The 25,125-nt window shown below is 46.1% G+C and overlaps 1 protein-coding gene across 2 annotated transcripts in view; it reads right to left on the bottom strand.

Annotated features, from left to right (window-relative positions):
* GTF2H1 (general transcription factor IIH subunit 1) overlaps positions 1-25,125 on the bottom strand; it is a 1,239,907-nt gene that overhangs the window by 946,790 nt on the left and 267,992 nt on the right. The window lies entirely within an intron of this gene.

The following is a 25,125-nucleotide window of genomic DNA, read 5'->3' as shown; positions in this document are numbered from 1 at the left end:
GGAATCGGAGGAAACGTGTATAATAGTGGGAAATTCCACTCCACCAAAAAAGCGTCCCCCATGGCTCCTCTCGGGGGAAATTCCCTTGAGCAATACCTTTCGCACTTAAGGTTGATTCCATTCGCAAATAGGTCCACTTGAGGGGTTCCCCAAAGGGCGAATATCTCGAATGATTTCCTGAGCCAGTTCCCGTTCGTGGGACACTGTGTTCTGCCAGCTCAGAGCATCTGACGTCATATTCTCCTCCCCGGCTAGATGAACTGCCATCAAAGAGATTCCTTCTTGAATTGCCCAATACCAGAGCTGCATTGCTTCTCTGCACAGAGGTAGTGACCCTACACCACCTCTTGTTTAGATAATGCATGGCCACTGTGTTGTCCGTCATTATCAGAAATGTTTTCCCCTGACAGATGGCAGGAAAGCTTTCAGCACTAGTCTGATTGCTCTTAGCTCTAAAAGGTTGATGTGTTATTTGGACTCCGATGGAGACCAACGACCGCTGATTGTCAGATTGTTGGCATGAGCTCCACACCCCATGAGTGAGGTATCTGTCACTACTGTGATCTCCGGCCATGGTTGCCAAAAAAGTTCTCCTTTCAAGATATTCTCTGAACAATTCCACCATAGAAGATCTTGTCGAACTTAGTTCAGAATCTGGAGAAGATCCGTCATTTGACCTGGAAACTGGGACCATTGTGTCTTTAGAGCCCATTGAAGGGATCTCATTCTCAGATGTGCCTCCGGCAGCAGGAAGATGCAGGATGCCATGAGGCAGAGTAACCTTAAGAAGTCGTAGGCCTGAAGATTTTGGGCATTTTGGAATTTGGAAACCATCTGAAGAATGTCTTGAGCCCTCAACCTGGGAGGAGAGGTCTTTCCCAGGGCGGTGTCTAATACAGCTCCTATATATTGGAGCCGCTGAGAAGGTGTCATTTGTGACTTCTTGAAATTGAGGGAGAAGCCCAGTCTGTGGAGGAAATGGCAGGTGACTTTCAGGTGAGCCAGTGCCTGTTTGGCAGAACGTGCTCTGATCAACCAATCATCCAGGTAGGGGTAGACGTGGATCCCACCTCTCCTGAGGTGCGCTGCCACCACTACCATCAGTTTGGTGAAGACCCTCGGGCGGAGGTCAATCCGAATGGCAGGACTCGAAACTGATAGTGTGAGTCGCCAACCACGAACCTCAGGTATTTTCTGTGCTTGAGATGAATCGGCACATGAAAATGAGCATCCTGGAGGTCCAATGACACCAACCAACCCTGGAGTTGAAGGGCCTGAATAATCTGAGACAGGGTAACCATCTTGAACTTGTCCTTCCTGAGTAACTTGTTCAAGCTTCTTAAGTCCAGGATGGGTCTCAGTCCTCTGTCCTTTTTGGGGATAAAAAAATACGGGGAGTACCATCCCTTGTTCCTCTCCGCTGCAGGTACTGGTTCTATAGCACCTTTCTCTAGCAGGGTTAGAACTTCCTGCTATAGCAGCGGGTCTGAAAACTTCAAAGGGTGTCTCCTTGGTGGATTTCTTTGAGGTTTCGTTAGAAAAGGAAGGCAGTAACCTTGAGCTATTATTTCTAGAGCCCAAACATCTGAAGCAATGGCTCGTCATTCTTGCAGATGCTGTGACAGCCTGCCTCCTACAGGTGTCTTGTTATGCAAGTCCTCAAAGTGGTTTTGTGGCGGTTGCTGCAGCCGCTTATGGCAGAGAGGCTGTAGCTGGAGCTGGCTTTGCACGTTTTCCTCGTCCACCGCGAGTGTCCTTTCTCTGGCCCCTTTGACTGGCCATTCCTCTCGCCTTTCCATATGAGGAGTAGTAACGATAGGATCGTCCCCTCCAAGATTGACCTGGTGCACGAAAAGGCTGAGGTTGCCTAATAGCAGCTCCCAAAGGCTGCTTTTGAGGTCTGCAACCTCTCAAGGCTCTCGTCAGCCTTTCTGCCAAAAAGGTGAGACCCGTCAAAGGACATGTTCAGAAGACGGTTCTGCACGTCTGGTACGAAGCAACACTTCCGTAACCACGCAAATCTGCGCATTACCGTGCTAGTGCCCATGGACCTGCTCACACTATCTACAGTGTCCAATCCAGATTCAAGGAATTCCTGCATAGCCTCCTTCCCATCTCGAACGATGGTTAGGAACCCTTCCCTTTTGTCTCCTTCTGGTATATGCTCTGCCGCCATCGCAATGCACTCCCAGAGTGTACAAAAACTTTGCCAAGGCACATGTGGAGTTGGCTGATTTTAACACCATACTCCCACTTGAAAATATCTTCCGTGCCCAGCCCTCCACATGCTTATCGTCCCAGTCCGGAGGGATGGAAGGGTATGCCAGTTTGTTAGAAGCTGTGGCTGCCTGTATGACCAAACTCTCGGGAGTGGGATGTTTAGACAGCTAGCCAGGGTCGCTACTGGCAGGGCGGTATTTTGAAGTGAGGGATTTATTCACTGGCGGAATAGAATCCGGAGTCTCACAATTTTTGGCCACCCTATTTTGCAAGGCTACGTGAAATGGTAGTATTGGGTCTTCAAGATCATCTTGGATGAATTGGGCTGGAGGTCTGGCCCATCCTAAATAATCTATCACCTTTGTCATTAGCGGACAATATGATGGACTGGCATGTTCTCCTGGTTCTGGCCTACTGAAGTCATTTCCAGGAGATGTATCAATACCACTTGCATTGTGTAGTGATTAAACCAAATCCCTCATCCTGCTTTCTTCTGAAATCAGACATTCTGGGACATTTGGGGTGCCATATTCCAGCCCAAAAGGTACATTTCCCTCAGATTTCTCCTGTTCCTCAAAAATTGAGGTCAGGGACTTGAAGAACTCCTTCCTAGGAAGAGGTTTGAAAACCTTTTCTGGGAGAGGTGGAGGAGGAGTAATATTGGGTCCTGAAGGCATTACAGGTCTTGTAGCCATCTCTCTCCCTTTTTCAGGTTGATTTGAACGAACTGGAGCTTTCAGCGTCGAGGGCTTCGGGGTTGACGTCGACAAAGGCGTCAATGGCGTCGATGTAATACCCGTCGTCGACGGCCTCGAGGCACTCTTCGAAGACTTGCCCTTCGAGGTGTGTTCGGTCTCGGACGACGTCAGTGACCTCGAGCGGTCAACTCGACTCAAGCGGCTTTTCTCGCTCGGCGTCCTAGAAGGTTCTCTATCCTTCCTCTTTCGATCACCTGGGCGCCTGAGTGTCAGAGCGATGACGCTCCCGGCCGGCTTCCGAGGAAGGCACGGACCAAGGCTTCGCTTTCCCGAACACCTCCATCATTTTGACCATGAATGCTTCCCATTCTTCGGATGCCAAATGTTTAGTGGAACATTTCATCCTTTTTGAGGCTTCGTCCGAGGACGAGGTGGAGGGGGACCTGTGGCATTGTTTCTTCAAGATGGGAATCGCTTCGGGACCTGGACCGATGCCTTTCGCGTCGAGGAGATTTCTCCTCACGGGACCACGACTCGACGCTCGAGGCTTTACGGTCGGATTTACGACCTACCCGTAGTTTTCCCCTCCTCTCTCGCAAGGCCTTCCCAGTCATCGCCTGACACTTCGTACAGGCCTCCATGTGATGGCCTTCTCCGAGGCACCACAAACACTCTCGGTGCGGGTCTGTGATCGACAATTTTGAACGGCACGACTTGCACTTTTTGAAACCCGATCTCAGGGTTGTGGTCGGTGTCGATGATGAGGACATATTCGTTATATTTTATGCTATTCTCACAGAACTCGAGGCACGCCGAATCTCAAGCAACATGTACTGCGGAAAAACGGAACCGAGGCCAACGGGCGCCGTGCGTGCTACTTATACACGCAATGACGTCACCCTACGAAGGCCTTCGAGGGACCATCGACTCGACGACATCGACGCACAGCGCCCTTTGGCGAAACATTTTTCCAAGCAGCTGAAGCTGGATAGAATACATCCAAGATGAGGAATACGTTGGAGGACGCAAACCACTCGAAATAGAATTGTAAAATCTACACAAAATAGCTTCCTTCAATCTTGGAAAGTCCAATCCTGAGTTGATTTGGGGCCTAGCGCCCAAAGGTCACCAGCTCCAAGGTATGCACTCTCAGGTAGGTTTATATAGGATTTATAGTGCCAGAGGTAATGATTAAGAGTTTGTCAAAAGTTAGTTTAAATTCAGATCAAGAATCCACTCCATCCCAACACACTATAATAGTTCTAGGGAGGGATCCTTATCCCAGGTTCCACAACCAAAGCTAATTTCAGAGTCAGGACGTTATGCCCTTTATGGGAGAGGGGGAGGGGAAGCTACGCTACATTTATGTGGACTTACCCCACGGCTCACATTTCTCTAAATACCGCTTGTGGAGGTTCCACAAATTGTTGCAGGTTTGTTTTCCGTCTTTGTTCCTTACATGAGGGTCGTCTAGACAGAAGAGGCACTTTATTGCACAGGATTTAGTTTGTTGGTCGTGGTACTTCGGAAACGGGTCCAGACAGCCTCCAATAGAAGATCCAAACTAAGAAAGGTGAAGACTTCTGTGGGACAGACAGACACAGAACACCTCAGGGACACGAAGACAAGATCCAATGAAGGTCACCATGATCAGGCGGAGACAGGCAATTGCCCAGAGACCAATACAGAAGCAGGCTCAGCACAGCTTCCCTTCGTGTTGAGACTGCTGAAAATACAGGAGATGGGGAGGCACTATGTGTGGCACAAGATGATGATCTGCAAAGTTCCAATGTTCTTCTTGGAACGGTGACGGCTGCAGAGATGTAGCCCAGGAGAGAGCTGGCCAGTGATTAGCAACCCCAAAGTGAATTTCATGAAGCAAACTATTGGTAACTCCTGCGGCACGGTTGCCATAATTCATGCAGTTGCCAATAACTAAGACAAATTGAGCTCTGGTGCAGGATCTGCGTAGGAAAAAATTTTGATGGACCCCGTTGGTCCAGGGACACTTCCGAAGGCTCAGCAGGTACGTATCCTCGAGCAGGGGTTGAGACCGGTTGTTCACACTGGTCCAGTGATGGAAGCACCAACGCAGGCATTCTTGCAATCAAGAAAAAGGAGTAGGGCTTCACCAGGATAGCACTGGAATCGATTGCTGGTCAGCTGCAGGGGACATCCTCAGGCTGCTCTTGAAAAAAGTCTAGGCTCCAAACAGTGAGCTTTTGAACAGTTGGAGGAGCCCCGAGGAGCCCTCCTTTTATCCAAGAGTAAGCCCACACACACCAATGGTAAGGATCTGCACCATTTAAACAGCGAGTAGCTATCAAAACAAGCAAAAAGGAAGGATGCCCCACTGGAATCTATGGAGGCAAAGCTGTAAAAAGAACATCTTTCCCGAACAATGGCGACGCTCCTGGTTGGTGATGGGGACAAGTTTAGCCTAATCCGGGATAATCGTAGCCAGAAACAGAGGGATCTGTAGGATTTGTTCATGCAATTCCCTCAAGTCGCACCTTGAAACACTTGTGTATAGGCGCGTTATAAATGCCATATCATATCAAGTCTTCTCAGAAGAACCAGGAAGGGTTAAAAATGTCTTCCATTCTGTCAGAACACCGCCTGGGCAATTGCTTAACTTCCAGCCCCATCAGATTCCAGAGGTTTGACAGACAACTAAACCAGAAGAAATTGAGGAAATGTTAAAACTAGGGGTGATTTAACCATCTCAGAACCCCTGGTCCTCCCCCATCGTCCTTGTTGAAAAATTGGACAAAACTTGAAGATTCTGCATAGACTTTCGAGGACCTCGACTACCTCAGTCTTCGATAATTACCCGATGTCCAGAATTGACAAGTTAATCGAGCGCCTGGGGCATGCCAAGTTCATTACCACATTGGACTTGGACGAAAGGCTATTTGCAGGTTCTATTAAATTCAGATAATAAAGAGAAGATGGCCTTTGGCACCCGTCAGGGGCTGTTTCAGTTTACAGTCCTTCCATTCGACCTACATGGAGTCCCTGCCACATTCCATAGACTCCTGGATAAGGTCTTACGGCCCTAGTCATCACAGATATAGCAATCCATAGTGCTGGTTAGGAAGAACACATATGCATCTCCATGAGGCCACAAGGGCCTTAAGGAACAGGACCGAGTCAAGAAACAAAAAATGTGACCTAGTCCAAAGTGCTGTGAAATACCTAGGGTACTTTAGCAGAAACTGATCGATGGTCCGGGAACAAGGCGGATGAAGACATCTGAAGATTGGCACTAGGGCCATCCCAGTCCTGCCCTAGTCCAGTTGTCCTTAACGACCGGCTAGTTCTAGAGAATGGTAACCAGTACTGTCTGTTTGCTAGATCTAATTGCTGTGTTGGTCTCCCTAAACGTTGGTCTACTGACTCCCTTAGGGCTTTCTAGCTGTCCCTTCTCTCGCCTATCTTGGTGTTATATTGGGGTCAGGGATTATGCCTTGCAGTCGCTCAGTTGGAACAGTCAGCCCAATCACGCTCAATCTTGCCTTGCCCCTATGTCCTGCCTCTTTCCCGGGTTCCATGTCATTTCATCGCGGGATGTTTTTTCGCTGTGTTTTTGACCGCAAATTATTTCACGAAAAAACCCATCACATTTTTTTAAAATTATTTTTGGGGGTAATTATTTTTGGGGGTTGGGTGGTCCTTCCCCAAACCCCCCATTCCCTTACATATTTTATCTATTCCCAAAAAATGTGATGGTTTTTTTCCCTTTAAAAAATGTGTGGTAAAAAACCTGTGAAAAAACATCCTGCGATAAAAGGATTCCCCACCCTTCTCCCACACGAGTCTTCGGTCCCTCCAGCGTTACATTCCGCCTTCCTATCTCCAACCTCTCACTCTGAAACCTCTCTCCTCCTGGAACTAAAACCCTCCTCTTGGGACTATCACTTTCCTCTTGCCCCTACCACCCCCTCTCCTACCACTCCAAAACACCACCCTCACACTAGCACACCCTTCATTTCCTCAGTCTGGTCACACAAACTCTATACTAAATCCATTACCTTTCACCCCTCAGTCACACTCCAGTACCATGGTCACCACTAAACCAATGCCTCACCTTTCCAGTAATGTATCCTCCTGGTCTCCTGGTCTGCTTCCTTCTGCTCTTCTGACCTCACCGAGGTAACTCACACTTCCCACCGGAATTTCTACCATGAGGTCTCTACGGTGGGCCCAATTCAGGACTCGTACTTCGACCTGTTTTTAGTCGCTTTCCACGCAAGTGCCAGGGTGGGGAAGGTCACAAACCTTTTGTAAAGATCCCTGGAGGTCTGGGATTAAGGCACTCTCATTGACAGCATTACTGGCAGTGTGCCAGGGCAGCTTCTTGCTTATGCACAGGTCGGTCTGTGGTGCACTGTTTCCCGCCTCCCAACCACCTGCTACCATCGTGGGCTGCCGGAGGGAGAGCACCCTTTGCTCTTCAGCATTCAGGATGCTCTGGAGTGAATTCCATTCTCCAAGGTGGATTCCCTAGAACAAGGGAAAGACTGGGAAGTATCAGTAGATAGAAGCATTGTGTGGGGCCGAAACAAACCGCATTGATACATATAGGCACTAACCGAAGGGGTAAGAGAATGGGTGCTCCGACACACTCTTCACAAGGCCCCAGGTTAGGCCTCGTCACATAGGCCACTACAGTTTGATTAACAGGGACAAACACTAATGTTTAGCCAACTTTAGTTGGCTAATGTGAATGAACAGCAAGGCTTAGACTCAGGAGGGTATGAGAGTGGTTAAGGGTTCAGTGAAGCACACAAAAAGCACTCTTAATACAAGTTAGGCAGAACGTATAAAAGAACAAGTTACTTACCCATGGTAACGTTCCTTTGATTGGATGTTCCTCCCACGTACGTATTCCTCATCTTTGATATTCCCATATCGAGCTTGCTGCTTTGGAATTTCTTTTTCAGTAGAGGGTGCTGCGTGTCGATGCCCGTCGAGTCGATGTCCCTCGGAGGCTTCCGTCTCGACAACGACATCATCACGGTTATAAGTAGTTGCGTGCAGCGTCCGTTGCTCAGTCCGTTTTGAAGTGTTAGCGATTGTCCAGGATGGGACAGCTACTATCCTTGAGAGCGCGCAGACTGCAATTACAAGGGAAGTTTTACTGCAGGGAAGGATGGGAGGGGCGATAAGGAATACGTGGGAGGAACATCCAGTCGAAAGAACGTTACCATTGGTAAGTAACTTGTTCTTTGAATGGATTGTGTCCTCCCACGTATTCATCTTTTATAGACTCCCAAAGTAGTAATATATATAGGAGGGAGTAAAAATTGTATTCTTTAAGTATGCAAAGAATGCAAGACTGCCTTTCCGAATTTAATTTTTTGGTTAGTGGCGGAATCCAAGCTATAGAACCTTGTAAAGGTGTGTGCAGACGACCATGTGGCAGCTGCGCAAATGTCTTTTACTGGAACTCTCCTTTGAAGAGCTGACAAAGATGCAATACCCCTGGTTGAATGAGCCCTCAGATGCTCCAGAGGGTCTTTACCTGCCAATTTGTAACATTCTGTAATTGTTAGAATGATCCATCTAGAAAGGAATTGCTTGGTGATGGCTAGGGCCATCTTATGACCTGTGTATCCCACAAACAATTGGTCAGTTTGCCTTAGTTTTGCTAGTCTGCTAATATAGAAACTCAAAGCACGCTTTGGGTCAAGTCTGTGCAGCCTTTCTTCCTCTTTCCCCGGATGAGGAGGAGGGTAAAAGGAAGGCAAGGTTATTTTTTGGGTGATATGAAATTACGAAACAACCTTTGGGAGGAAATTAGGCTTCACTTGTAGAACGACTTCATCCTTACGGAAAAAACAGTGTGAGGAGGTTTGCAAGATAAGACCTGTAACTCACTCACCCTTTGGGCAGAAGTTTTTAGCACCAAAAAGACAGTTTTGATTGTAAGAAATCTTAACGGGCATGAATGAAAGGGTTCAAAAGGAGTACCCATTAGAAATTTTAAGACCAAATTTAGGTCCCACAAGAGGAACTTGAAAAGGAGTTGGGGGGTAAACATTGGTCAACCCCTTCAAAAATTGAATTATCAAGGGCATTTTAAAGTATGAGGGTTCCTCAGTTGTGCGCTTGAAGATGGACACGGCTGCTAGGCAACCCTTAATCGTGCCAAACTGAATACCTTTCAGAAATCATACGTGAAGGCCGAGAGTCCTGATATCCGGATGGAGAAATGGACCCTCACGCGAGACTAGGTACACTCTTTGTGGAAGACGAATCGGAGGACAGATGGACATGTCTAATAATAATTAATAATAATTTGCATTTATATAGCGCTACGAACCCTCAGGTATCTGAGCGCTGCTCATCATTACCCACGGTGTGTGGTGCTCATTTATCGACCTCGGAAGGATAAAAGGCTGAGTTTGGCCCTGTCGGGATCCAAACCTGCGTTAGCAGGATCTGCACTGATGTCAAAGCGAGCGCTCTACTCGCTGTGCCATTTGACCGGCTAAGAAATCTCCCAAACCAGCTGACAGAGTTGATCGGTTAAAAGTCATGATTAGAAGGGAATGGGTGAACACAAATAAAGGAAAGCAAAATATCAATAGAGCCGATTTCCTGACAATACTGCGCTCTATTTTCCCTCTGAGGATTCTTGACACTAAAAATTTTGAAAATGTTGAACACTATTCTAGATGGTCCGGGTACCACATTCTCCTGGCCCAATCCGGGGCAATTAGGATCATGGTTTTCCTGAACCTCCTGAACCTCCTTATTACATGAGGAATGACGGGGATCGGAGGAAACGCATAGAGGAGTGGAAATTTACGGTCCACCGCAAATGCATCGCATCCCCTATGGCTCGTCTCGGGGGAAATTCCCTGGAGCAGTACAGCTCACACTTCCTGTTGGCATTCATTGTGAACAGATCCACTTGAGGGGTTCCCCAAAGGGCGAAGATCTCTTGAAGGACTTCCTGAGCTAGTTCCCACTCGTGGGAGACTGCATTCTGCCTGCTCAGAGCGTCCGCCGTTGTGTTCTTCTCTCCGACTAGGTGCACTGCCGATAGAAAAACTCATTGTATTGCCCAAAACCAGAGCTGCATTGCCTCTGTGCACCGTGGTAGTGACCCTACATCTCTCTTGTTGAGGTAGTACATGGTCACCATGTTGTCCATGATCAGGACACACTTTCCCCGTACAGATGGCAGGAAAGTCTTCAGCGCTAGCCTGATTGCTCTCAGCTCTAAAAGGTTGATATGTAGTTTGGACTCTAATGGAGACCAACGACCGCTGATGGTCAAAATCGCTGGTATGAGCTCCCCCCGTGAGTGAGGCGTCTGTCACTACTGTCATCTCCACCCATGGTTGCCAAAACTGTTCTCCTTTCAAGATGTTTTCCTGGCAGGTCCACCACTGAATGCTGTTTCGAATTTGAACGAGATCTGACATCTTACCTGAGAACTGTGACCACTGGGTCTTGAGAGCCCACTGGAGAGATCTCATTCTCAGACAGGCCTGAGGCACCAAAAAGATGCAGGATGCCATCAGGCCGAGCAACCTCAAAAAATCGACAGCCGGAAGATATTGGGCATGTTGGAATTTTGTCACCATCTGAAGAATGTTTTGATCCCTCTCCTCTGGTGGCGAGGCTTTTCCCAGGGATTTGTCCAGGACTGCTCCAATAAACTGGAGTTTTTGTGATGGCATCATGTGGGACTTCTTGAAGAAGAGGGAGAAGCCCAGCTTGTGGAGGGAGTGACAAACAGTTTCGATGATCCAGAGCTTGGGAACCCGCCCTGATCAACCAATCATCTAGGTAGGGGTAGACTTGAATACCCCCCCCCCCCTCTCCTGAGACTCGCTGCCACAACGGCCATTAGCTTGGTGAAAACTCTCGGGCAGAGGTCAGCCCAAATGGCAGAACCCGAAACTGATAGTGAGAGTTGCCAATGGCAAACCTCAGGTACTTTCTGTGCTTGAGATGTATTGGCACAAAGTAAACATCCTGAAGGTCCAGAGATACCAACCAATCCTTGATAATGTTCAAGAAACCGTCTCTCTCCTCCCCTTGAGGGAGACTGTCAGCCACCATTGAAGCACACTCCCAAAGGGTGTGGCTAAATCTTGCCAGCATGCATGTGGCATTAGCAGACTTTAGGGCCATGCTACACGTCGAGAAAACTTTCTTGGCCATGGCATCAAACTTTTTATCACGATCCTGCGGGATTGTAGGGTATGCTGTCTGTTTACCTGATGAAGTTACAGCTTGAACAACTAAACTTTTTGGGGTAGGGTGTTTTGACAAGTATAAGGGGATCTGCAGCTGACACCCTATGTTTTGCTCAGTCTTTTGCTGACTGCAGTTATCAACTCTGGCGTTTCCCAGTTTGCAGACACCTTCTTTTGTAAGGCCTTGTGAAAGGGGATGATAGGATCTTCTTGTGGACCCTTATTAAGTGTCTCAGTGAGAACATCTTGCTTGTATACAGGTGTGGGCCTAGAACACCCCATATATTCCATCATCCTATTCATAAGTGTCCTGTAATTACTGTCTGCATGATCCCCTGGTTCAGGCTTATTGAAATCAATCCCTGGGGAAGTATCAATCCTGCTTGCTTCCTGTAAGGACTCTTGCAGGTCCTTTAATCTGGCTTCTTCAGGTATGGGAGGCCTCTCACACTCCAGACTAATGGGTCTTTCTGCATCAGAATCCTCTCCCTCCTCATAAATAGAGGATAAGGTTTTAAAGTAATCTGAGCGGGACAGAGCAATGTAGCTCTTTTCCAATGAAGAAGGGGCAATAGCAGTCGTTACAGGTGGAGAAATACTAGTAATCGTCAACGTGTACGTCATTGGCCTCGATGGATTCGCGATTGGCTTAGAGGTCATTGATAAAAACGACTTTGACAGCGACGTCTTTGATGAAGTCGAGGGTATTGAACCGACGGGCGTCAAGGGGGTTGACCTTTTAGGCATCGATGACCTCTCCTTCAACGGAGTTGCCGAGGGCGCCGATGACGCAGTCTTCGGCTTCGACATGTGAGTCAATGGTGACGTCGTCTTGTACGTCACAGAGGCTTTATCTCGACTCAAGGGTTTTTCATGTTCTCGAGGAGTTTGTTTTGCCGAGGTGGAAGACTCACGGCTCATGTTTACCAAATTTTTCTCCTGGAGTATCGCCTCTAGGTGTCTGAGGGGGGCAAGGCCGCATTCTCAAACACCTTTAGCATTTTTTTATGGAAATCCTCCCACTGAGCCAGGCAGCTGCGCTTAGTGGGACATGTAACTCTCTCCGGTGAGCTGGACGATGAGGTGGAAGGCGATCTATAACGCGCTTTTTTAACTGTGCCTCGAAGCGGATGAATGGTGTGAACCGCTCCGAGATTGTGTACAGGAGTGTTTTTTACGTCGAGGAGAAGGTCTCAAATCGTCTGAGGTACATTTAGAAAGGGTAATGGATTTTTGGGTCTTACCTCTCTCCAACTTCCCTCTGCGCTCTCTTAAGGCTTTCGCCCTCATTGACAAACACTCGTCACATTCTGAACATGGATGCTCTGCCCCCAGGCACCACAGACAGACAGACCCTTTTTGTAGGTCCGTCAAGGACATCTTTGCCCCACAATCTATGCATTTTGTAAAGCCAGATTGGGCGTAGATGGAGCCGATGAAGAGGCCATCTCGATCAAAGGATTTTAAACAAAATAACTCAGTTTATCGGTTTCTTCACAGAACCGAGCGTTACATTCCCGAAGCTCATGAAGCACGGTAAAAACGGAACTGAGCAACTGACGCTCTGCGTGACTAATTATACCCGTGATGAGGTTGTCGAGACGGGAACCGCCCGTAACTGATGTAACTACGGACATACTTCAACTTCCTGCTTTGAAAACACCAAGCAGGAAAGGGGAGGGTGGGAGTGGGTCAGAGAAAAAGCAATATAACTCAAGTGGGGATGCAAGAATCCGTCATAGTATGATGCCTATGGAAGAAACACTGAAGGAAATGGTACGAGTCCTTCAGCCTCCTTTATCAAGTGCAGACCAGAGGAACACAAGGCTCATGAGGGCTCGGAGGCAGGATCCAAGGATCTGGAAGGAGTAGCGAATGTCCAAGCACCCACATTATGGCAAGGTGTTTCTGAATAAAATGAGAACTATGCATATTTGGAGGACATATTTACATGCCCTGACTCCCCCGATTATGCACAAACATTTCTTTTAAGACCATGAAGCCCAAGAAGTAGACACTTGTACAAACATAATTTCCAATAGCCTTGAAACCCAACATTCTGCTATAGCCGTGAAACTCTTGCGAGACATTGCAGACATAAAAACTACAATGGAAGGCCAGAGAAAGTTTAGTGACGTTTATGACAAGTTTCCTCGGACACCAATATATAAGAAAGAAAATAAACAGGATGAAATCCTGACTGAAAGTAGGACTAAAGTGCCATGGTTTAAAGACAAGTCGCTATCTACACGAGTAGAACCACATTTTACCCCTCTAAAAAAATACAGAAGAGGCTGAACCAGCTTTGGAGACACATGCTTGCACTCCTACCCCCTTAGAGGGAGAGGGTAGAGAGGTAGGTCTGCAGAGATCAGTTTCCTCGTCCTCCTTGGTTTCCAAACCCTTGGGTGGGCCAACGCACCATCAAAACAGGACATCTAGGGCCTATCAACAAATGGCTCCTTCGTTGGAAAACATGCAGTCTATCATAATGTCAAGTCTGACAGTGGCATTAAACCCTTCCATCAAACTATAAGAGTCCATGAACGAGGCAATTAAAGCTCAAGCTACCTTATTAGCAATGGCTCACACAAAGTATTTATTCTTAGAGTCCTTCTCGGAAGCAGTCAGAGGTCGACTGGCCAAAGAAGCCGAAATGTCATCTAATGGCAGGGGAGGCTGTTTAATCTTTCAAGTGGGGAGGCCAACGAAAAAAAAAGACAAGCTGTTGACTGCCATCTTGGAGACCCTGAACTGGGAAAGAAAGGCCCATGAAAATATTCGACAAAGGAACGGCCAACATCCAACCCTTCCCGGAATGAATTTATGCAGGCTCAGCAACTGTCATCTAGACCATTGGACGAGGCTTTTGTGGTGAGAGATGATCAATCACAGAAAGACATTACTGTGGAAAAGATGATTAGGACCACATGAGACCCCTTGCTAAGTCTGCTTCAATCAAGGTAAAATCCACACCCAATGTGTAATGATTGTTCAAGTGCACAGATCATGGAGATTAAGTGACGATGGTGAGTAAACCAGCTAAAAGGGGTAAACCACAGGGCTACCTGCTCCAAGCCCTTTGTGATCTTTTAGAAATCAAAGACGGCAGAGATCATGAAAAAAAAGGAGTTGGTATTGCACAGTAAAAGGTCTAAAAATCAGCAAACCATGAACAAACCAAAATCTATTGGCTCAAGTTTGTTCATGCGTAAGCAGACAACTCCTCTGCCGTGAAACCAAAACAGACAAGAACGATGAAGGTTAATAACCCATTGACCGTTCATAGAGTGGAGTCAAGTTCCGACTCAATTAGTGATCTGGATAAAGAAGAGGGGATGATGGATGAGGAGATGCTTCGCTGTCTGGATTTAGCAACCTAGTGAACATGAGGCTTCTGATGAAATAATGTATGGCAAAGAACTGCAGAATCAATCGCCTCCATCCAACGGAGAAAATATTCTTACCCGTAACAGGTCTCCAAATATTTGTCCTATGAAGAGAGCTGATCGGGAATTGGATCCCATAGATTTTCTACTTTTGGAAGTGTTAGGGAGAATTCTCTGTTAAGGCTAATTTCCCAGCAGCTTTGCTGGATTTTTGGGGTTTATTCTTTTCTCCTTCTAGGAGTGAGACTCTTTTTCTCCCACTCTGACTTTATAATGTGTTTTATGGGATATGGGGTCTTTTACTCTCTAAGGCTTCATGTGTTTTTGGTATGTGTGTTACACAGCACCCTCCGTGCCGTAACACAGGGGTGTCATAGTGACCCCCAAACATAGACTCCGTTGCCTGGGACTGACTACTGTCTCCCAGGGCATGTAAAGTCACCAATGGCTTTACTAGTCCTAAATTGTGAACAGAACCAGTACAAACCATCATATTGTGGGTGTACTGGTAGGGGCAATTCGATTGCCCCTGGGTCTGTTCGAGGGGGCACTGTCCAGTCCCCCCCTGAGTGAGTTTTGGCTTGTGGCAGTGGATACCACTTTTTATATTCGACCGCGAATATATTCCTATGGGATTTTCCAATTGTACGAGGCTAATACTTTTTAACATAGCCTCGAACATATCGCCGGTTTATTTATTTAATATGAATTCACTGGTTGGTATTTTTGCCAGAACTCGGTTCCAAAATGGCGTTTGTGTTCGCTTCTGTGACTCCAACCCAAGTCGAGCCCTTTGTTCCACTTTTTGGCGGGCTTCTCCACAGAAGCCTCCAAAAGTGGTGCCACTCTGTCTGGGTACCACAGGGTGTGGGAGGGGGTTTAGGCACCCTGGACTGAGTTGCCTCGGCAACTCAAGTCGCACTCTTGTGTGATTGGCCCAGTGGTGAGCCGCCCGGCATGTTTGAGTGACAGCTAGGACTGATGAATGGGGGTTTTCTGCATAAAAGCAGGGCTTTGGGGACTGGGACTTCAGACGTCGCCACAGGACCAAAGAATCCGAAGAGGGAGAAGCTGAGCAAACCTGCAACAACACCACCACCGGTGGAGCCCTGCTGAACCGACTCACCACTTCTTCCAACGATAGAGGAGATCTTCATCCCGAAGAGTCTTTTTCCTATGACTGGTGGGGATAACCAGTTTGCCCGCCTTTTCGCCTTCCCAGATCATCTCGTGGCCACCTTGCCTGTGCCAAGCACCCCGGCATCCGGGATACCACGTTTTTCCATTACAGCGAATAAAAGGGTAGTACCTTTTTACCGGAGAACTTTGCGGCTGGTTTCTTCGCTGACAGTGCAACAACCTTCAGCTTTCCTCCAGGTCGAGACCATCTCTTCCTCTGGACGATGCCGCGACTTGCACCCGCTGCCAGGAACAACTGCCCCCGCTGGAGGATCCTCTCCACTTTAAAGGTACTGTGTCAGCCTGGCCTCCCTCGGAACGGTCTGTGTGGGGTGACTCTTAAAGCCTCAATTTACCACTTGGGTTGGCCCAGGCTGGCTAACTGAACATTTCTAAACTGAACTAATTCCTTTCTGAACTCTCTGCAAGACTTTCCAAGCCTTTTAAACTGTGTGATCTTGGGCGCATTGGTGTTCTACTCTCTCCAAGAGGGAGCCTGGCCTCTGAACTTTTTGCTCACAAGTAGACTGACTTTTCTGCCTTGCTAAGTGCTTCTAAAGGATTGTGTTGTGTGCTGTTCCTAATTTCTGCCTTTTCCCTCCCTTTTTCTTAAACTTATTGGAGTGCCATCTGTAGTTAAGCGCTCACCTCTGTCTGGAAATAAGTGGTGTTAACTAAGACTGGTCTAATAAGGAATAAGGGATGTATATATATAATAATGGTGACTGTTTTTGAATTTACTTATAATAATAGTGCTAAAGTGTTTCTAAGTGTGTCTTTAAATAAATAATTATATACTTGATACCAAAGCTCTAGTCAGTGTTTGCTTGTGCTACTGTATTTTGGTACCTATCTTGTATACTCTATATATTGTCTAACTCTTCTTGAGAGAAGTCTGGCTGCTCAGCCACAGCTACCAGGTAAATCGGAGTGGTACAGACTGCTACCAATTGGGTTTACTGCCAACGCCTGTAGTCTTGAGCCTTTTGCAGTGGTCCCTAAGGGAACTGCACAGGCTTCTGCCTAACAGGAGGAAAGAAGAAATAGGACGACAGTCCACACAAAATTGGAAAAGGTGTGGGATTTGGGAAAAACCTTCACCCCACCCAAGGAAAAATAAAAACAATTCACGAAATTCTGGGGTTCCAACGAAACCCTTACCTTAGTAGTCAAAATAAAAAGATGAATTCCTACCAAGGGTGGTCTAATTCTAAATCAATAAAATGTCCCAAGGCTTCTACATTGTGTCCCGAAGCTAAGTAACATCAAATATGAGGATCTAATGCTAGTCCAATTCGTTAATGAAAATCTTATGGATTGGGTTACCCTTCATCTTCATTCTAGGTTGCGGCAAAATATTTTGCTGGAATCGGGAGATCTGCTCCCTTCGGGATTTGAAATTTCTGAAAATCCCCTTGGTCACTGGGGGGAAGAAATGATTGGAGTTAGTCAAAAATCTACTCCGAGTCACCTTTGACTATCCAGAGAGCCACATGTAAAGATCCATTACCTTCCCCGGGAGCCAGAGAGCTTCTATCGATAGAAATCACTGCAGATTGTTCCAGACATGGCGAAAGGATGATACAGATTGATAGTTATCGGAAACTGTGAGATAAAAGTGGTCATGACTGGTAATGGCTGGCAGGGTCCTTAGCCCAAAGATCTGAGAATTAATATTTAGAGAAAGAGGACTTGAAGCCCCTCCGGTGGGGCTCCTGGAATGCAAGGGGCCACGAACATCTTTCATGTGAAGGGGATCGCAAAAAAAATGACATTCTTTGTATGCAAGGAGACTTGGCTCTGTGTTTTCCCCATCTGTGAGGTTTTGGAGGTCAGCTGTACCCAAGCCCCAAAAAAATAAAGAATAAAAGAAAAAAAAAATAATAAAATAACGCATTGGGATGCCAGACTTCTGGATTGCTCACAATTGTAAAACTGGGTAGAGATTATACAAATATTGTAAACCATAAACCCAAACCTGTATGTCCAAATGGTTACTATGAGCTGGGAATTAACTGAGGGTCTACCAAAAGTGTCCCTGGTGATATTTAAATTGTATTGCAATCCAGTGTATAGGAATGATACTTGGTTAACATGGTTATGTGTTTGATAAACAAGATATACATGAAAGATCGTAATCCCCATATTATAATCTGTGGTGATCTTAATTTAAGACGCTCTGATGATAAGGGTAGGATAATACCATCGAGTTTGGAGAAAAAGGCCTTGTTATGGAAAAACTAAAGAGCGTGATATTTTTATGATGAAGGGCCAAATCAAGGGAGATATACTGGCCAAGAAGACATGGACTAAAGGCAACTAACACTCTTGCCTAGACTACTACTTTATATCCAGTAATATCAACAAATGGGTGTCTATATTAGTTCTTCCCATGGGGAATAGTGACCATCAGCTTTTGGAGCTTTAAACGGAACCAGAGCTCTGCGCTAAAAATGAAAATAGAGAATGTCCAGGTAAACCAAGCTGGCGATAGGCTCTGAATTCGGCTTTGGGAAGTTCCTATGGTGGTGGAGAGTTTGAGACAACTGGCATTGGTTAGGGGGGGCTCCTTTGAACTACGAGGGAATATTGTTGCAGTTTCAAATTAAACATACTCTGTACCCTCGATATGGGGTAATGAGACTCCACCATAATAACAAAGCTGGTAGAACAAAGAAAAATCTACCGCTCCGATCTGAGAAGGCTTAATCTGGTAGAAACGAATGAAAAAAAGATGAAAAAAATGATGAAAAAAAAATAGGAAACAGCAATATCGAAACTGGTAGTGGTCTACGGCCCAAATGATGCAACATGATGCTGAAGAAATATTGAAAATATCAAAAAACACGAGGGACCTTTGGGACCTATTCAACAACGAGGTATATCAACTGGCACGTATGATGCCTGAAGTGCTGGAAGATAATTGGGTTGAGCCCTTTTCCCAGCTCTTTGCAAGAAGGTTGTCAATGGATGCTGACTCCAATTGATCCAGACACTCTGGACAGGTATTGGTGGAAGAGGACGATAAAAAGAAATTCTCTAAAATTCAGGAGCGAGATTCAAAATGAGCCATTGAATTTGACAAAGATGTTCTAGTGGATTTGATTAAAACACAATTGAATAATACATCACAGGCAGCTGGCCTGGGTGGCCTTAATAATATACTTGGTGAATCCAGCATTTTGGGCAGAGTTTTGTCTCCTGTTGTTCAACCAAGTCCTGGAGTGCAGGGTTGTGCCAGATTCTTGGAAATCTGCTTTAATTATCCCTGTGTTCAAGAAGGGCGTTGGTAAAGAGCCCAAAAGACAGACCGATTGTCCTTCTGGACACCTTGGGAAAGATCTTTGCTTCTATTCTATTGCGGCATCCACTTAAATGGGCAAGAGAGGCTGGGCACTTGCATCTGAGGCAGACTGGATTCAGCAGGGGAGTGGGGACTAGCCTCAACCTTTTCCTGCTGAGTGCACTTAAGGCTAGAACATTCACGGCAAAATTTAAACTGTTTTTAATGTTCATTGGCCTTGAGCAGGCCTTTCATGTGTCAGCAGGGAAAGGTTGTGGGGAAAATGAATATCCTGGGGATGCCCGAGAGATTCGGTTGAGCCAATCATGGCTCTGTATTAAAAAAAATGTGTGCGGGTCACACTGTCCACCCAGGGCCGACTCTCTAATAAAAATCAAAGCATACAGAGGGCTGAAACAGGGATGCTCCTTGGCCCCCAGCTTTATTTAATCTCTATTTGGCAGACATCGAGGAGGGGAGGGTGTGGGGGGGTTGGGGGGTGGGTACACTGCAGGCCTTTCCGCCCAGAATATATAAACAACCAGTTCCCTGGATCTTCTATGCAGATGACATGGTTATCTTAAACCAGATGCAAATAGGCCTCCAGCAGAGACTAAAAGAAATGAAAATATTTTGAGTTGAAGCGTCTTAAGATATATGTCAAAAAGACAAAAATAATGGTCCTGGAACCTAAAAGGGGGAAAAAAAGTTCGTGATTCAGATGGAAGGTGGGCGAATCATCTTAGGAATGAGTTGATTCAATATCCTATTTAGGTGTTTGTTTGAATCGAAGCACTATTGAAAAGCAATGGATGCAAAAGATTAACGACTCAGGGGGTAATATTGCATAAAAGGCTTGGGAAATTAAAGAAGGTACTAACTGGAACCAAAGATAAACAGAAGGTTGTGCCCATCTTCATTTATGGCGCAGACACCATGCAGACTTGGCCCAATCACTTCTGTGAGACTATAGAGGGTTACTTCGGGAAAAAGAGGGCTTCAACTCCCCCAATCCCTCCTGAATGTGATGATCAGATTCGAGTTGAGGATCCAGTCAATGCGATCCGCAATTAAATGGAAGATTCTGGCATTCTATGGGAAATGAATTGGCAAAGCCCCCGCCCTTTTGAAATATTAAAACATTACCCTCGCCATGATGTGGATGGTTACCTGGACCTTTGGAAAAGGGGTTAAGCTTCTTGGCTGGAGGATTTAGACCTTTCAGAAGATGTTTTGTTGAGGAATCCGGGAAAAATCAAAAGGCAAATATTGCATTGGGATTGGATTGATATGCTAACTCAAAGATCAAAATATACTTTAACCCTGAATCTGGGCTTAGAAGGTAGAGGAGTTAATCATGTACCCGACTAAATTCCTCTGTCGATGGTATTGTAGACTGAGGTTGAATATTCTACTAACAAGGAAAGTTCTGGGCTATAGAAGGATGTTGGGCGACCTTAGTCCGGATTGTAGATTCTGTGGCCAGACATGCATGATTGAGTCGCTTGAGCATCTGATCATAGATTGTAAATCCTTAAATGGGTTGAGGATTAAATATATGTGCAATATAACCAAAGGATGCAAGTCACGATCACTAAAAGAATTGTGAATTATGTTTTTAATAGGTGAGAAAAAAATCAATTTTAGGGGTGATGAAATGTATGGAAGAGGTGCTGCAGCTCTCTAACGGGAAAGGAATTGGCTGGGAGAGCTGCAATACCAGTAGTGGGTCATCGCAAGTAGATTTTGGAAACATCCCGGTTGTGGTCTTGTATATGCCGTTCTCCATGCTTACGCCTCTTGGTGGTTGATTACTTGTAAAAGGATGCGATATTATTTGGATTGACTTTCGAAGGATGTAATATGAATGTTTCTTTTATCTCCCGATTGTAAAAAAATGGAAATGGTTTTTAGGAATATAAATTTTGTATGAAAAATTTGAAATAAACCAATCATTAAAAATACATTTAAAAAGCAATACAAAACAGAGATAAGTAACACTAAATCTCACACTATTATAGGCACATTCACCTTGGTGTGCTCTGCTAAGTGAAGCGCTAGTGCTCTTATGCGAGCATAGAAAAGCAAGTGAATAAGGAAATAAAACAAACTCACCAATTTGAGAACTATTGAACTGAAAAGAAAGTAACACCAAACAGAAACCTTAGCAATAAGGTATAATTATTCAAAAGTCCTTCCCTAGCTAGAAAAGAAGAGTCCTAGTGCTCTTAGTCGCATAGGTCTGCGAATCACAGGAATGTGTCCCTTCTCCCCGGGGGGGTGGGGGGGTGGCGGGAGTATTGCCCTCCCTGTCTGTGAGGCTATGGAGATAGGCATGCAAAACCCTCTCCCGTTGTGGTAGAAGCAAGTGTGACCTCAACGGGAGAGACTCCTCTTTGGGGACAAGGACTCCCCTTCCCAGGAGTAACTCCCCAGAGGATAAGATCTGTGAAGAGAAGGTACAAATGTGTTACTGCTATCATGAAATAGTAGAGCCTTTAACTTCCAGCCCACTGGGACGGAGAAGGGGAGGTATGGAGAAAGAACCAACCAGAGAAAGAGAAAAAGGAACAAACACTTGCAAAGGAAAAGCCTGATGACTACGTCAGTCCGGAAGGAAGAGGAGGATGAGGAGCCTGGGGAAATTAAAGAAGATCCTGCAACCTCCAAAAACGGCAGAGACCCTGGATGGGAAGCGAAGTTGAGGCTAGACACGCAGTGACCTGTAGATCAGACATTGAGAGACCAGACATGTTACCGTCAGTAACAAGTAAAGCAGCTAAAGCTGCGCTGGATGCTTGGTTTACCGAACCAAAGATAAAGAGGAACAGAGAATGGTGGAGTGACCACGAGAATGCTATTGTGGACCAGCTGTCCAAGTAACAAGGCTGAAACTGTCCTGACGCAGTCGGTTTGGGACAAGCAAATCCCAGAGATACCGGAAACCTCTCCCAGACGAGCCAAAGAGTGAGAAGCTGGTGAAAGAGCAAGAGACGCCAGAAAAAAAAAAAAAAAAAGAAAAAAGATCCTCAGCCGACAAACCATGGTGACGTTAACCCAAAGATGAACAGAAGGTAACGGGGATAGCAGTGGTGGAGAGAATGACAATCAGTATAATTGGGACAATCATACTCGTCACAGTCACGAGAGGGAGAATATAACAAGAGTGGGTGAGAATCACTCTAGGAATGGTCATACTCGTCACAGCTATGAGAAAGAGAAAATCATTTGAAAAAAAAACTACGAATTATAGGAATGGTCATACTCGTTACAATCAAAAGAGGAAGCCTAACAGAAGTGAATGAGAATCATTCGAATGCTCCTACTCTAGTATATAAGAAAGTGTTCTAGAGTCAATATAAAGAGTAGTGAAAGAAATATATTGGAAGAGACTCCAGTCATAATAGGTCATACCAGGAAAGCTCAGGTGAAGTGAAAGAACTGGTTATTAATCGAAAACCTGCGAACAGGCTGGCACTTGTACAAAGACATCCAGATAAAGAGCAAAAGAAAGAATATGAAATAGCACAGATGGAAAAGATAATCCTGTGATACATTTACCCAAGGAGGAGAAAAGGATCAATACATATAGGAAAAGACCAGGGAAGAAACAAAAGTTTAAGTCAACAGTCAATGAACTGTATGAACTGATTATAATGTTCAGATAATCTCTGGTGATTACTTAAAAAGTGGCTGAACAAGAAGTTCACAAACCTCAGGGGAAGGGAGACATTCTCCTGAGTTTGAATAGTGGTAGGGTCAGATAAGTTGGTGTTGGAGGGTGGACGATTTTATTTACAGACATTCACTGACGGCTGACTAGCACTTTAGCTAGCTTGGTTAGGTAGGTAGCAATGCCTTGTAGCTTAGGGAAAGACTGGCACTACACTTTTCCTTTAATAAAACACACCAGTTTAATGTATAATAAGGGTCTGTGTCCTTCTGACCTAGCACAGGTCCCAATACATGTATTTCTAGGAGGATAGGAGTCGCTTTAGGAAGACTGAACAAGTACTGGCTTGAGCCAACAAGTAGTTTGGAAGGGTTTCAAAATACAATAAAAACAAGGAGGAAAGTTCTAAATAGACCCTCTCCCGATCAAGCCAGCTTAGAAACAACGCCATGGGTGGATACTAGACTACGTCGTCACTGTTCAATACTAGGTAGGGGAGAGGTAGGACCAGGAATTTACAGCAATACAACCAAATGGAGACAGGGAGGGGCTAAACAAGGCCGATTACTCACCCTCTCTACTCAGATTCAATAGGGACCACGTGAGAGTTCCTGAAATCGGAGTGCCTTCTGGATTCATGCCTTGGTTCCATTGGAAGAAGTCAAGGGGCCTGGTTCACCTCTGGTGACAAGTGGCACAGTGGGCTGCGATATCTTCAGAGAAAGGGATTGCACTGCGACATACTCATGGAGCTTAACTCCGTACCACCACTGACTGTGCTACTTGCTGTAGCCCCAGAGTGAGCAGATGGCAATGGTACTGAGTGGGCCCAATGCCACTGATGGGGGAACTGGAGCATGCTGGGCCGCGCAGAGCTAACAGGCTGCCTGGGCCTCTCTGGGACTTTGTCTCATGGCTGGGAAGCGCAACTGTGAGCTGCCAGCCCCTGGAGCTGGGAGGCCTTTAATGCAAACGCATGTGAACCTGGACTACTAGCTGTACTTGGAGCCCTCAAATGGACTAGTGCACACTAGTATGCATCGTGAGGAATTGTGGTATGTGCACAGGGACACTACAGAGTAATCTGCATGTGGGCATCAAGAAAACATGTCTGTGCGAGTTGGCCTTCCTTGGGCACAGAGCATGCTCCTTAATGCCCGCCTGTGATAAACATACTATGAAGCAGCATCTGGAGGCCAATCTACATTTTACACATAGAAGCAGCTAGATACGGCTGCCCTATGGTGCGAAATGGGAGCAAGAAGCAGGGGAACCTGGATACATGGGCGCCACCTGCGCTCCGGCACCCACAGTGTCACAGGATGAGGGGAAGCTGCCTGCCGAGGCTTCTGCCCCAGACTTACAACGCATTTACTGAGGCATGCAAGAGGGATTCGCCTTCATCAACACCATGCTGGATGACAATAACGCCAGTGAGAACTCCTCAAGACTAAGCTCGAGAAAGAGCACCCACATTAAGGAAACCGATACAAGGCTAGGGAGAGCAGAGGATGAGATCACAGAGATCAGATCTTTAATTATGGGACTGACAACGAATCTGAAGTCTACTCCGGCGAAGTGCAAGGATCTAAAGTCTTGCTTCGGTCACAATAACATGCAGATATCTTGGGAGCCTGAGGCAGCCCATCAGGGCAACATGGAATGCTTTGTTGAGGAGCCCATAAAGAAGATAATGGATGGCCCTGAACTGTCGCTGTATTCCAGGGTGGAACACCCTCACCCTCGTACTGTACAAAATGATTGCAAGAGCTTCCTGGGAGTGAAGATGCTGCAGAAATGCCACGTCAAATCTGCCAGGCTAGGCCCCACCAGGCTTTGTCTCCAGTTAAAAAATATATATTATTCAAGGTGCCGAAGGAGGCAGTTAAATACCTAAGAGAGCAACACCCCACTACCAGAGGAAGGATGAACTCCTGCAGCTGCGTTTACCTCACGCTCAATTGGTTTACTATGTTGTAATTATGTAAAACAATGCTAGTAATGTGTGGGAGCATGCCCCTCTGAGAGACCAAATAAATTGTTATTGTGTTAAGTCATGAGGTGGGGGACACACTGCATATGCTTGGGATGTGAGGAGTGTAGGTGAGAAAAAAGGGCTCCGTTTATACATTAAAGCTTGGCAAGCAAAATATGGCATTGCATACCAGTGATGCAAAAGGTTTGGAGAATTTGGACCGAAGAGTAGTGTGCCCTGACTGGGATGGCGGGTGATGACCCCTGACCCTGTCGGAAGTAATAGGAGCTGGAATGTACATGGCTTCCATAACCCCATAGAAGTACAGAAAGGCCTCTCCAACATCCAACGGCACAAAGCGAAAATCCTGCTCCTGTATGAGATGCCAGTGCATGAATCAATTGCTAAGAATTGGGGTGCTCGTCTGCTCGATATGGATTACTCTTCTCAATCCAGGGCGTTACTCACTCCGAAATCATTGGAGTCAGT

The sequence above is a fragment of the Ambystoma mexicanum genome, chromosome 11, assembly GCF_040938575.1.
Source record: "Ambystoma mexicanum isolate Mex_15411 chromosome 11, UKY_AmexF1_1, whole genome shotgun sequence".
Lineage (NCBI taxonomy): Eukaryota > Metazoa > Chordata > Amphibia > Caudata > Ambystomatidae > Ambystoma > Ambystoma mexicanum.
The sequence above is the reverse complement of the archived record's forward strand: the minus strand, read 5'-3'. Positions and strand labels throughout refer to the sequence as shown.